This window comes from Rutidosis leptorrhynchoides, chromosome 5 (assembly GCF_046630445.1).
Source record: "Rutidosis leptorrhynchoides isolate AG116_Rl617_1_P2 chromosome 5, CSIRO_AGI_Rlap_v1, whole genome shotgun sequence".
Classification (NCBI taxonomy): Eukaryota; Viridiplantae; Streptophyta; class Magnoliopsida; order Asterales; family Asteraceae; genus Rutidosis; species Rutidosis leptorrhynchoides.
In genome coordinates, this window is record NC_092337.1 from 405,509,371 (window position 1) to 405,521,747 (window position 12,377).

The 12,377-nt window shown below is 37.7% G+C and overlaps 1 pseudogene; it reads right to left on the reverse strand.

The window, feature by feature from the left end:
- Window positions 1–846: 846 nt before the first annotated feature.
- LOC139847849 (uncharacterized) lies at window positions 847–12,377 on the reverse strand (annotated as a pseudogene).

Consider the following 12,377-nt stretch of genomic DNA (forward strand, 5'->3'; position numbering starts at 1 on the left):
GTGAAAAATAGATTAAAAAGAATCGTATTCAGCAAGCTGGGTTAATATTAAAAAATTATTCCGTAATTGCTAACTTAATAAAATTAGAAATTAATATTAATATTATTATGACATAAGCATAATTTTTGTAGAGATGTCATGTGTCATTTTAAAGGTTAAGGGTAGGTTACTATTGTATAAGATGATGTCATCAAGTTAGCAATAATAGATAGTATAGATACTTAACATCTAACTTCATGTAATAGGCTTTAGTGCTTTTGTTAGAAAATAAAGAGCAAACATTTGATCCGTTAAATCCATTAGATTGTGCGTATATTGAAATTTAATTATCAAAGTGTCCCTCATCCTATTATATATAAATTATGAACAAACTTCTTGGTGTGGACCCTGTGCAATCGAAAGCTAAGAACACTATGTATGGATGTACTAAAATATAAAGTCTCTAATATAAAAGTATGGAATTGCATAGTTACAAATGATGGCCTTAAAAGTGCATTTAGGCTATTACTTTGCACTGGATACTAACATGAGGTTAAAAACATATGATGTGTTGATTATTATATATCTTATTTCTTTAGGCATGTATTAACAGTTGTATCATAGATTGAATCTGTAACCAGAAATAGTATAGCACTGCTATTAAAGTTAATATCTCATTCTCATCCAAAATAAATTGCTGAAATACAACTAAGGAACAAGAGTTTAAGTCTCATATTCATCGCGTATTTGTTATAAATATCTGTATCTAACTTCAATGGGAAACACAACACCGACTGAAATATAGAGTTACATATGCAGTTTCTGTTTATAAGCAGAGCAATCGTTCGTAAGTGAACAAAAGGCATTCTTCACGTTCTTTTCACAAGTTGTCGAAAACTTATAAAATACAAACGTTTTACTTTATATACAAATAAACACAAGCTAAAAACAGCTGTTTGATACAACAGAAATCAAATAAGAAAAAAAAGAGTAACTTGCCAACAAAAGGGAAGAACAAAAGACAACATCTTTTGTGTAGATATCCTCTTGAAGCCGTTGCACAAATCAACCAACGTTGCCTCTGTTATTGCATATTTTGTAATCCCTAGTTCCATGAACTTTAACGTTTTATTCGATCATGTTGTAACCTGTAATATTGTTAAACGTTGATTGTCGATGTGTTATTTTATATTTGTAAACGTTTAAATATAATTCGTAATATTACTCGACAGTCGGCCGACTGACATGGTCAGTCGACCGACTGTCATTCACTGTCGACCGACATAGGAACTGAGGTATTTAAGCCTAATTAATCTTCATTAATTTGGTTAACAACTCAGCACATCACACACACACGAAAAACACTTCTTGGTCGAGTCTCTCTCAATCTTCATGTCCAAATACCACAGAATGTCAGTCTAGGCTTCGTGTTTATCAAGATCTAGTCTTGGTTTGACTTGTACGAACCCGAAAACCCATAGATATTCGTTTAAGCTCTTTCTATTGTTATTCCGCCTCTAGATCGTGTTAGGTTGATTCTAAGATCCTCTCTCTCAGCGTCTACAAAGTGGTATCAGAGCATTGGCTTGCTGAATCAATTGTTTTAAACGAGTTCTTGGTATATTTTTTGGTCAAAAAAATTGGTTTTGGATTGAATTTTGTATACTTTTACGTTAAACCTTCGGTTTTGATTCTGGCTCTGAAAGAAAGTACAGTCGACCGACTTAGGAGACAATCGACCGATTTTCGTGTATTTCGACCGATTGTCATTAGTTCGACCGATTGTCTTTAAACCGACCGACATATGATAAACCGACCGACTTAAGTTGTAAACCGACCGACTTAAGTACTAAACCGACCGATTGAAGGAACATCGACCGATTGAAAAAGTACTACCATTTGCCTAAATGAAAGCAGAACTTCGACCAAGTAATCATTGACAGTCGACCGACTGTAGTTGTTCATCGACCGACTGTATCTGTTCATCGACCGACTGTCACCAACAGTCGACCGACTTAGGATCAGATTCAACCTTAATCAAAATTTAAAATGTCTGATCAGGCAATGGCAATTACTTCCGGCGTTCAAAACATTTTACTATCTGATAGTGAATCAGGCAGTGCCAATCGTGCTCCTGGACTTGATAATACAAATGATTACATTAGATGGAGGGCTAGGTTCATGAATTACATTAGAGGCCTTGATCCTAGAATGTGGGATTTGATACAACATGAATATAAAGAGCCTTTAGGTACTGATGGTAATAGTAAAAAGTATGAAGATTATAGCGTGACAGAAAAAGAAACATATGCCTTAGAATGTAGATGTTATGCTCAATTGACCCAGGGTTTAGACGGTGATATTTATCATCAATATCAAATGCACTTAACTTCATATTCTCTTTGGAATGCTATTAAGATAGGTGTCGAAGGAAATAAGGCGCATCGTGAAAAGAAAGTTAAAGTAATCAAAAGTGAATGGAAAAGGTTTGCTGCTCTAAGTCATGAAACGTTAGAAGAGACAATCATTCGCTATCGTCATCTTGTCTCTGAATTGGGTAACTTAGGTGTAGAAGTTACAGAACAGAAAGCTATCAAACAATTAACAGATGGTTTACCACACAAGTGGGATGCGTTTATTGAACAGATAGAAGACAGAGCTTCGTCTGCTGGTGAATCACTGACCCTAGATAAATTCACATCAAAATTGATGGTAAAGGACTTGGATATGGAAACCAAGAAGAAACGTCTTGAGGGTCAACAGAGTCCTATAATTTACAAAGCTGGTACTTCTGGATCGAGCAATGTTCATGCTCCCTTACAAACAGCGTTTGTTTCTAATGAGAGTGATGTAAATAGATCACAACCTGCTCAAAATGTGATGTTTCCAACCCAAGTAAATAAGCCTAGTAGTACAAATCAGTCCACCATTAGACAGGAGCCAAAAACTGTAGTTCTCAACACTGAGAATTTAAGAACTAGGCCCCTTTCAGTTGTAGAGGAAGATATGGCTTTAGTTGCTTTGGTAGTTAATTCTTATAATGAAATGGTTGGTGGTCAAATTGGTAATGCTCATTTAGAAGCAGAAGATTATGAGCAGATTGATGAGGATGAACTTGAAAAGATGGATATCCTCTGGGCTATGGGTAGTGTGATTAGACGAGCGAAGAAATTTCTGAAAAGGACAGGTCAACAGAGCTTAGGTGTTACTAGAGATACTAAGTTAGGTTTTGATATGTCAAAAGTGAGATGTTTTAATTGCAATGAGTTAGGACACTTCAAAAGAACATGTACCAGGCCACAGAAAACTGGTTTTCACAACCCATTTCACAATCAGTATAATAAGACAAAGGTTAATGTGCCAGTTGAAACAACGAGCGGTGATACTATCAGAAATGATAAAGCAAAAGGCTTAATTGCAACATATTCAGACGAAGGTTGTGATTGGACAGTATTTGCTGATGATGAAAATCATGCTAACGTTGTTAGAATGCCTAAGACCGAAGAAGAAACTGAAAGTGAGAAACAAGAAAGAGAGAAAGCTGGTTGTGTTGGTACTGCGAATGAATGCATGTGTTACATCTGCAAGATGGAAGCAAGAATTGAGCGAACTTATGCAATGATCAGATATGTTAGAAGAGGTGTTCTTAACAAGAGAGTGTATGAGAAGTTCAAATACGCAATGCACAATGATGGCGATGTATGGACGGATTACAGTAGTTCGTCTTCATCAGATGGAGAAACTATTGTAATAGATGATGTCAAGATTTCAGTTGAGTTGCATAATTCTGACTGTTCCAGTTCTAGTTCAGAATCTGAACCTGAATCAGAGACTGAAGAAAAGCAGTATGCGTTCATGGCAAACACATCAAGTGACTCTAAGGTACAAACTGAATTTCCTTTGGTATGTAACGATTGTGCTGATCATAAGTTAGAAATTGCTAAACTTGAATCCATAGTTTCTAAACTGAATGATATCCCCTTAGGCTGTATATACTGTGTGGTTATATTTCTTTTCTTTCTGATTGTTTCTGTGTGTTTAAAATCCAAAAACCAAAAAGATTTTAGATTTTTAGTATTTTAGGGGGAGTAATGAATGCAACATCAGATATTCAGAAAATAAAAAAAAAACGAGTTTGATCTATATAAAAATGGGATACGGACTTAATCATAGAATGAGATGATCATAATCACAATCATGTAAATATCTTGATAAGGAACTCATGGAAAGGTTTACAGCGGTTGAGGGTAGTCACTTAATTACCACAGGTGCATACTTTAAAGAAAATTGTTGAGGAAATCAACAAAAGGTGAGGGTATCCCCTATCATGACGTATAATCTAGAAACACATGATGTAGAATATCCCCAAGCAAATTCCAAATTGCTGCACCATTGAGTCTCACGACTAATTGGGATATTCAAGCGATCAATAAGCGTTGAAAATGTTCTAATTGACTATGCATACCGACTTCTATCAAACTTTAATTCTTGAATCGTACCTAAACTCCAAAATAGTAAGTTTATCTCAATAAGAGTGTCTTTCCTGTGAACGGGTTGAAAAGTGTGGTTCTATATTACAGACAGTCCATGAATGAATGATTTAAGTTAATTGATACACAAAGGAAGAAAAGAGATCTTCATCGCAAGGAAGTCAATTCGAGAACTAAATCAAAGTCAAGACTGCAATGTGTTGTTTAAAAAAAAAAAAAAAAGGCACATTGCATATCAAGTTATTATATCATGAAAACAAAAGTGAAATCATGGAAGACGAAAATATCAAGGTTAAGATAATGATGAAATCAAGAAGAGAAGTCTTTGCAAGAATACAAATGAGTGTGAAGATTACCAAGAAGAACTTAAATCATTCATACTTCAACAAAACCATTCTATTGGACTTATTATCATTGTCTGTGATATGGGACTGTACCCATTAAGGCCTAGACAGCGAAAGATGTTTTCAGAGAGATATTCTGAATACTCACTTATTGAGAAAGCTACGTCTTTCATTCCGTTTCCTCCAATAACTTTAATAATAAAGAAGGAATGAGATTGATAGCAGTTGGTTGATTGCACGATTGATAGAATATTGAATATACTATGAGATCCATCAGAATCATATGAATTGAAAAGTATACGTTACGATAGAAGCTAATGGCTGACAGGGATATTCCAAAATTACTATGAGAATCTTCCTGTTCAATTAGACCTATCGTATGTGCTTGTGGTAACGGAAAGCGTCAATAGACTTGTGCTCAATTGACTACCTAATAAATCGTGCGATCTCAAATGATGTCTAAGTCAATGATTGAATCTAACATAGCAATATGTTAATGTAATTAATTAACTTGATCATCAAAATGTCTAAGAGGAAACTCTGTAAATGTTTAATGAATCTAGAAACCATGTTAAAATCTTTTCTCTGTTATTGTTTGCTTTTACTTGTGAAATTTTGTGTACATACTGTTGTCTGCATGTTAATTGAACATGTATACATTTTGATAATTTAGCTTCTTTAGGTTTATGACTTACAGAAACTGCTTCCTGTAAATAACATGTTTTATGCCATACAATCTTGGATCTTTCTTAACCTTGATCATTGACTTTCTGACATGAATTGTACTTCATTTGCATTGTTATTGTGAAATGTTTTAAAATCCTAAAAACTACAAAAAGATTTTTCAGTGTGTTGATATTTATTTTGAAAAATACAAAAACATTTTATTTGTTTGCTTATGTGAATATGTGTATATTTCCTTGAAGTTACAAATAGTGTCTCGACGTCAAAAAGAAACGAACTACACATCTCAAATCATAAACTTGTTAAAGTCTTCAAAACGAAAATATTTTGCGTGTAAAATCAGCCAGTGGATGTGAATAGAGGGAATTATCGGGGGTTATGTATCGAAAAATAATTTTTTAATTAGGAGGAGACAGTCGACTGATTTGTACTATAAGTCGGTCGACATTGAACAAAAATCGACCGACTTACTTGTTTGTTACATATGTCGGTCGTTTGTCACGTGTATCGACCGATTGTCACGTATGTCGGTCGACATAACACCAAAGTCGACCGATTGTCACATATGTCGGTCGACATAACACCAAAGTCGACCGATTGTCGAGCTGAGTATAAAAAGGCCTCAGACGGCCGATTTTCTTTATCTCGTGCGATTGTGTTGATTTACCAAAAATTCGAATTTTGCAAGGAAGAGTTTTTGATCGTGTTTTTCGTATACATCTTTGAATTGTGATTCCAGCGCCGTTAACCAATCTAGGTAATTCTTTTTAAATCGAAAGTTATTGAAGTTTTCGTGTTTACTTTTCTGTTTCGATTCAATGTGTGGTGTTTAGGACCTGTAATTGGTAATTGTTGAATAGATAATGTTAATCGGCCTCCTCTGTACATGTATTAGACTTTGATTGAGTCAAAACACCATAAAATCGAAGAATTTATGTTTAGATCTGTGTTTTGCTTCGTTTAATCAGTCGGCCGATTGTCCTTGAAAATCGACCGACTTAGCGTATGTCGGCCGACTTTATAAGTCAATCGAGTTACCTGTATGTCGATCGACTGTCCTTGAAAATCGACCGACTTACATTGTATGTCGACCGACTGTTGTTTCCTGTATTTTTTTTTAAATTTTTTCGATTTAACGCTTTTCGATTATTGTATATATGTTTGTATAGCAGAATAAATGGCTCAACTAGGTAGTCCAGTGAACGAAGACGTACATGAGGAAGAGGTGATTCTGTCCAAGAATCTTCCAGGCCTGACGGCAAGCGAAAATGCCAATCTAGAGGCATGTCTAAACGAGGAAGGACCTGAAGCAAAGGAAGGCTTCGTTGATATTATCAAATTCTTGAAAAGGTCCAGGATTCATACTGCAATAACTCTAGAATGCAAGGCATACTACTCACACCAACGAGAATTCTGGAACAATGCTTCTATCGTCACTGAACAAGGAAGAAAGGTGATACGAAGTAGTGTTGGTGGTACAATTGTAAAGATCTCGGCACAGACAGTTCGTGACTACTTAGGTTTTCCAGATAATGATTCTATGCCAGTCACACTGAATAGAACTAAGGTCCGAAGGTGTCTAGTAAGATGTGGATACTCTGGTGATCCAATGAAAGGAGCTGTTAAGAGAACTCGATTCTGTCATCAATACAAATACCTAACTTTGGTGTTGTTGAGATGCATGAGTCCAATGGTAGGCGGTTTTGATGAGCTGAATGAGACTTATAGCTCAATGTTTGCAGCACTAGTTCTTCATGCGGACTTCAACTTCTCCGAAGTAATTTTCAGAAGCATGTTGGTGAACGTGAAAAAGAAGAGCCACTTAATGTTTCCTAGGTTCTTGCAGGTGATGATTGAAAAGCAAGTGCAAGGTTTGAATAAGGTTTGGGAGGATGAGATTAAGCTGAATCATCTGAACGATTTGACTTTCAATCGAGTCAAGCAAAAGAGAGGTCCGGATGAACCATTCAAGAGATTGGTTGGCCACCTCGCAAATGAAAACTATGTATGTCCACCAGGTGCTGCCTGTAGTCATGAGAACAGTACGTCTGGTAATGAAGATGATATCGTCGCAGTTGGTGAAGACGATCAAGAGGTTAATCAGCCACCGCCAGTTGTTCCAATTGAACAGATACTGGTTGATGAAGACGATGAAGGAGATGACCTTGACCCTGATCAATTCGAGCTGAGAAAGCGAAAACAATCTGAGGGTCCTTCGGTTACAACAAAGCCGAAGCAGAGGCGCATAAGATTCATTAAGAAGGAAAAAAGGACTGAGTCGTCCTCCGCTACTGAACAGCGACAATCACAGCAATCACAACCACAACGACAACCTTCAGCTGCTGCTACTCAAGAAACACGTGCTGAAACTGATACAGGAGTTCATGCTGCTGCATCCACGACTGCTATTACACAAGATGCTGCGGTTTCTATATTAAGTGAGAAGGTTGTCAATATGGCTTCTGAATTTGAAAAGTTTAAAGAAAAAGCTGATGAACGAGAGAGAAGAAAGGATGCTGAGATTGCCAAACTGACCAAGCAGGTTGAAGATCAACAGGTTGAATTGAAGAAGTTACAAACTAAGTTTGATGCTCAGAATTTGCTGATTGTAAAGGCTGAGACTACAGCGAACAAGGCACTTTCGAAGGTGCTTGAGTGGGAAAATAATTTCGATATTGAGGCTGTTGATCTCGAGGAGGATATAGACTTTGGTAATTTTAACGATCAAGGCGAGGATGAGCTAGGTTTGGATATTGCTAAAGGCACAAGCGAGAACCCACTGTCAGTAATTCCTCTAAATATTGATTATTCTTTACGTGATTTTTTGGCAAAGCAGGATCGTCTGAATCACTCAGTTGTATTTGATGATTTAGAAGAAGGGGAAATCCCGCCGGATCTAAGCGCTGAGGAGCAAGCCGAGCTAGTGCGTCAAGAGCAACAAGCAAGTACTTCAGCTGACACAACTGCTAGCTCATCTTTTGAGAATCGTTACGATTCTAGTGATGATTTTGAGGAAATTGTCGTAAGTAATGAAAACGACAAAGATTTTGATGAAGTAATTATTGAAGATGAACCAATAGGTGATTTTCCAGAGTACGAATGTAATAACGATAAAGATCTACCTACATTTCAAGACTACTTCAAAATGAATGAAGAGCTTCTAAACCGTAAATGCGAAGAAAAAGAAAAGACCGAAGATTTGCCTCCAGGGTTTTTACCGGTCAAGATAAATAAAGAAAAGATAGAAGTTCTAGAAGCTGAGTGGAAGATCCTGTTGAGGATCAGAAAATATTGTGAGAAGCCAGCGCCGGAACCTGAATGGATGAATTACATTAATAGACCGGCGAATCTTTTGGCTAAAGGAAAAATAATTGCGTGGGCCTACATTAAAGAGTTGAATATATACGCAATAAAGAAGGAGTACGGAGTGGATTACATCAAACATGGATACGAGTTCACGTCTCTACCGTACTTTGAATTTATGCAGGTGGCTAGGCTCAAAATGTTATATAGGGATTATGACGGAATTCCTAATATTGTCTGCAAGAAGATAAGACACTCGTACTTGTCAAAGAACTTTGAGGGATTCGGCCCTCAATTTCCCACGATCACTTATCGAACAAACAAGAAAACGGGCGAACGAAGAAAGATTGTCAAATACAAGCCAGTAAATTATATGAGAAAGGTTCCTGTGATGAAAATGTCGCAGAACTTTAGCCCACGTTTTCGCTGGTGGTACTACGATGAACGCTCAGAGGAGGCAGTCATCGTTTTGGACAAATTGAAGGAAGATGAGACAGACTCGATACGGGTTTTAGATCCCGTTTGGTTGAGAAATTGCTGTGAAGCTGACATCTTCACATTGTACTACAATCGGATGCTGTACAGGCCAGAAAATAGAGTTCAAGCACAACAGTACATTCGAGTTGCAAAGGTTTGCTATTTGAACAATATGGTTACAGATCCGTACAGAGCTTGAAGCAGATCGAAGACTTATGAGGAACTAGGTCTTAGGGGGAGTTTGTTAGTGCATATTTTGTAATCCCTAGTTCCATGAACTTTAACGTTTTATTCGATCATGTTGTAACCTGTAATATTGTTAAACGTTGATTGTCGATGTGTTATTTTATATTTGTAAACGTTTAAATATAATTCGTAATATTACTCGACAGTCGGCCGACTGACATGGTCAGTCGACCGACTGTCATTCACTGTCGACCGACATAGGAACTGAGGTATTTAAGCCTAATTAATCTTCATTAATTTGGTTAACAACTCAGCACATCACACACACACGAAAAACACTTCTTGGTCGAGTCTCTCTCAATCTTCATGTCCAAATACCACAGAATGTCAGTCTAGGCTTCGTGTTTATCAAGATCTAGTCTTGGTTTGACTTGTACGAACCCGAAAACCCATAGATATTCGTTTAAGCTCTTTCTATTGTTATTCCGCCTCTAGATCGTGTTAGGTTGATTCTAAGATCCTCTCTCTCAGCGTCTACAGCCTCTCTTTTTGAATTTCGATTTTAGGTCTGTATTTATGTTTCTTGAATACAAAGCTCTCATCTTTTTCGTCCATATTGTAGGATCTTTTTATGAAATTCGTTATTCAGTTAGCGACATGCCATGGCCACAGATCACAACATATGTGATGGTGGTCGAAAAGGCATCAATACATGAATACAGACTAAAATTGCATCTGTGTTATACTTATTTCATATGGTATTACAAAATGTATACAAGGGTTATCAACCGTTACGATCAGATTCAAACGCCTCATAAACTGTGAAGAAAAATGTTGAATATAATCCTAGAATCCTAATTGTGAAACAATTGCATACTTCATTAGTTTATTATTCATTGATTTCACAATAAAAATAAATCATGAACACAGTTGATACTTGATTAGGATGACCGATATGCAACTTTGATAAAAATAAATAAATACATTCATCGTTCTATTATTCATCACTAATCAAACACCACCAGTTTCTCGTACTCTTTGCCGGAAATGGCACTCTCCATTACACTCTCAGGCGTCAAATTTTCTATATCACCTTCCATGAATATCTTCAACGCGTTCTTTGAAAACCCGCTAACAAGTGCTACCCCTCTCTCTTTACTCGCCACCGGAGTGGCACGCGAATCTCTCAGATTCCAAAACACAATCTCCGGCACCGAGTCTCCATACCCTTTCTCTGTGAACTTCCTCTTTATTGCTTGATAATCCGTCTCCCATGGATTCTGTGACGCCTGGTCAAATTCCATGTCACTAAACACAAACACCCTCTTTATCATATCCTCTTCACTCAAATTGGCATTAACCGCCACTTTAAGTATCAAATCAAACACCTTCTGAAAATTAGTGTTCCATCCCCATTCCATCCTTCTAACGAATTCAATCTTTGACCTCAAATCGTCTCCTTCCACCATTTGCAACGTCGGGTGTGCACTAAATGTAATCAACTTCCCTTTCCATGGCTCTTCACTTAACTCGGAAACAAGTACTCCTAAAGCCACACAAACCTCCATTGGAAGACCAGTCATGCTACCCGAAACATCACAAATAGCTAAACAGTTATTTAACTTCCCTTTCTTCAACATATCATCCACCATTCGCTTCCATTGAAGCTCCGCCACCTCACCACCATCTCCGTCTTGTAAACTCGCTATGATTTCGTGCGGAAGCAACGCACCAGCAGCAATCTTTACCTCGCCTGAATGCACCTTTTTTAAATACTCTTGAAATCTCTCTTTATCATGCTTCAAAAACTTCTCCTTGTACAACTTCATGGCGACCGAAGCTACTCTGTTATAAGGGATCGATCCCCAATCGTTTTGCCCAATGTAAACTTCAGGCAACTCCAACACTTTTCGAAGGGGTACCAACACTTGTTTTCCAAGCCGAGAACGAACACGATACGCTTAATGTGCTTCCTCTACACCATCGTATTCACTGTACTCATCACGCGGGGACACTTTCCTTGCGTAGCTTCGCATAGTAAAGTGGATTTATCGAACGATGAATTAACCGACGGGCACCATTTTGCAGCAAGACTTATTTTCGTCAGCTTCCCGTCTTCCAAGAGCTTCATATCAGCCCGCAAGAGCTCGGCGAAAATATCCGAGACACGGTCATGTAAGAATCTGTAATCCGGGTCACGATTAAAGCGTTCAATTGCTTTTTTAGCCATCGTGATCCTCTTCTCCTTATATTTTTGTGCTCGGCCGATGATCAATCGTCGTCTTGATCGTTTTTGATGTCCCTCTTGCTCCCTTTCTCTAGATCGTTTTTGATGTTCCTCTTTCGCCTTTTCTCTTACGTCTTCACCTTCAAGAAGTCGATAGAGTAGCTCCGGTAAGTCTTTAAAGTAGCCGAAATCGGCCATGGATGGCAGATTACAAGCTAGGGTTTTAGGGTGGTTTTTATGAAGCCATAAAGCGGATGTGTAATACCCTTCTTTATCCGATTTCCCCGTGCCACGTACCCCACGAAGATTGCATATTAATTTAAGTGTTTTCAAAGAATCATGTTGCCACGATTTAATCAGGCGTCGAGTGATAGTTTCTGCCGGAGAATCGGGGACAACATGGAAGAAGAAATCGACGCATGGGTTGCCGGTTGAGAGATAAGTAGCGGACATGTTTTCGGTGTAACCCATCGGCGGTGGTGATGATGGTGGTGATGATGGATTGCTATCGGAGTTGTAGATCTTGTCAATATCTAAATTGGAGAGCAAGACATCTAAGTATGGGTCTGGGATGGTGGTTTTTTGGACGAATTGGTGTATCTCTGGTGGTCCGACGAGGGATGTGATTCCGGGTGCCATTTGTGGTTAATTTGGGATGTTGAAATCGGTTGTGTTGTTTGGCTTTTG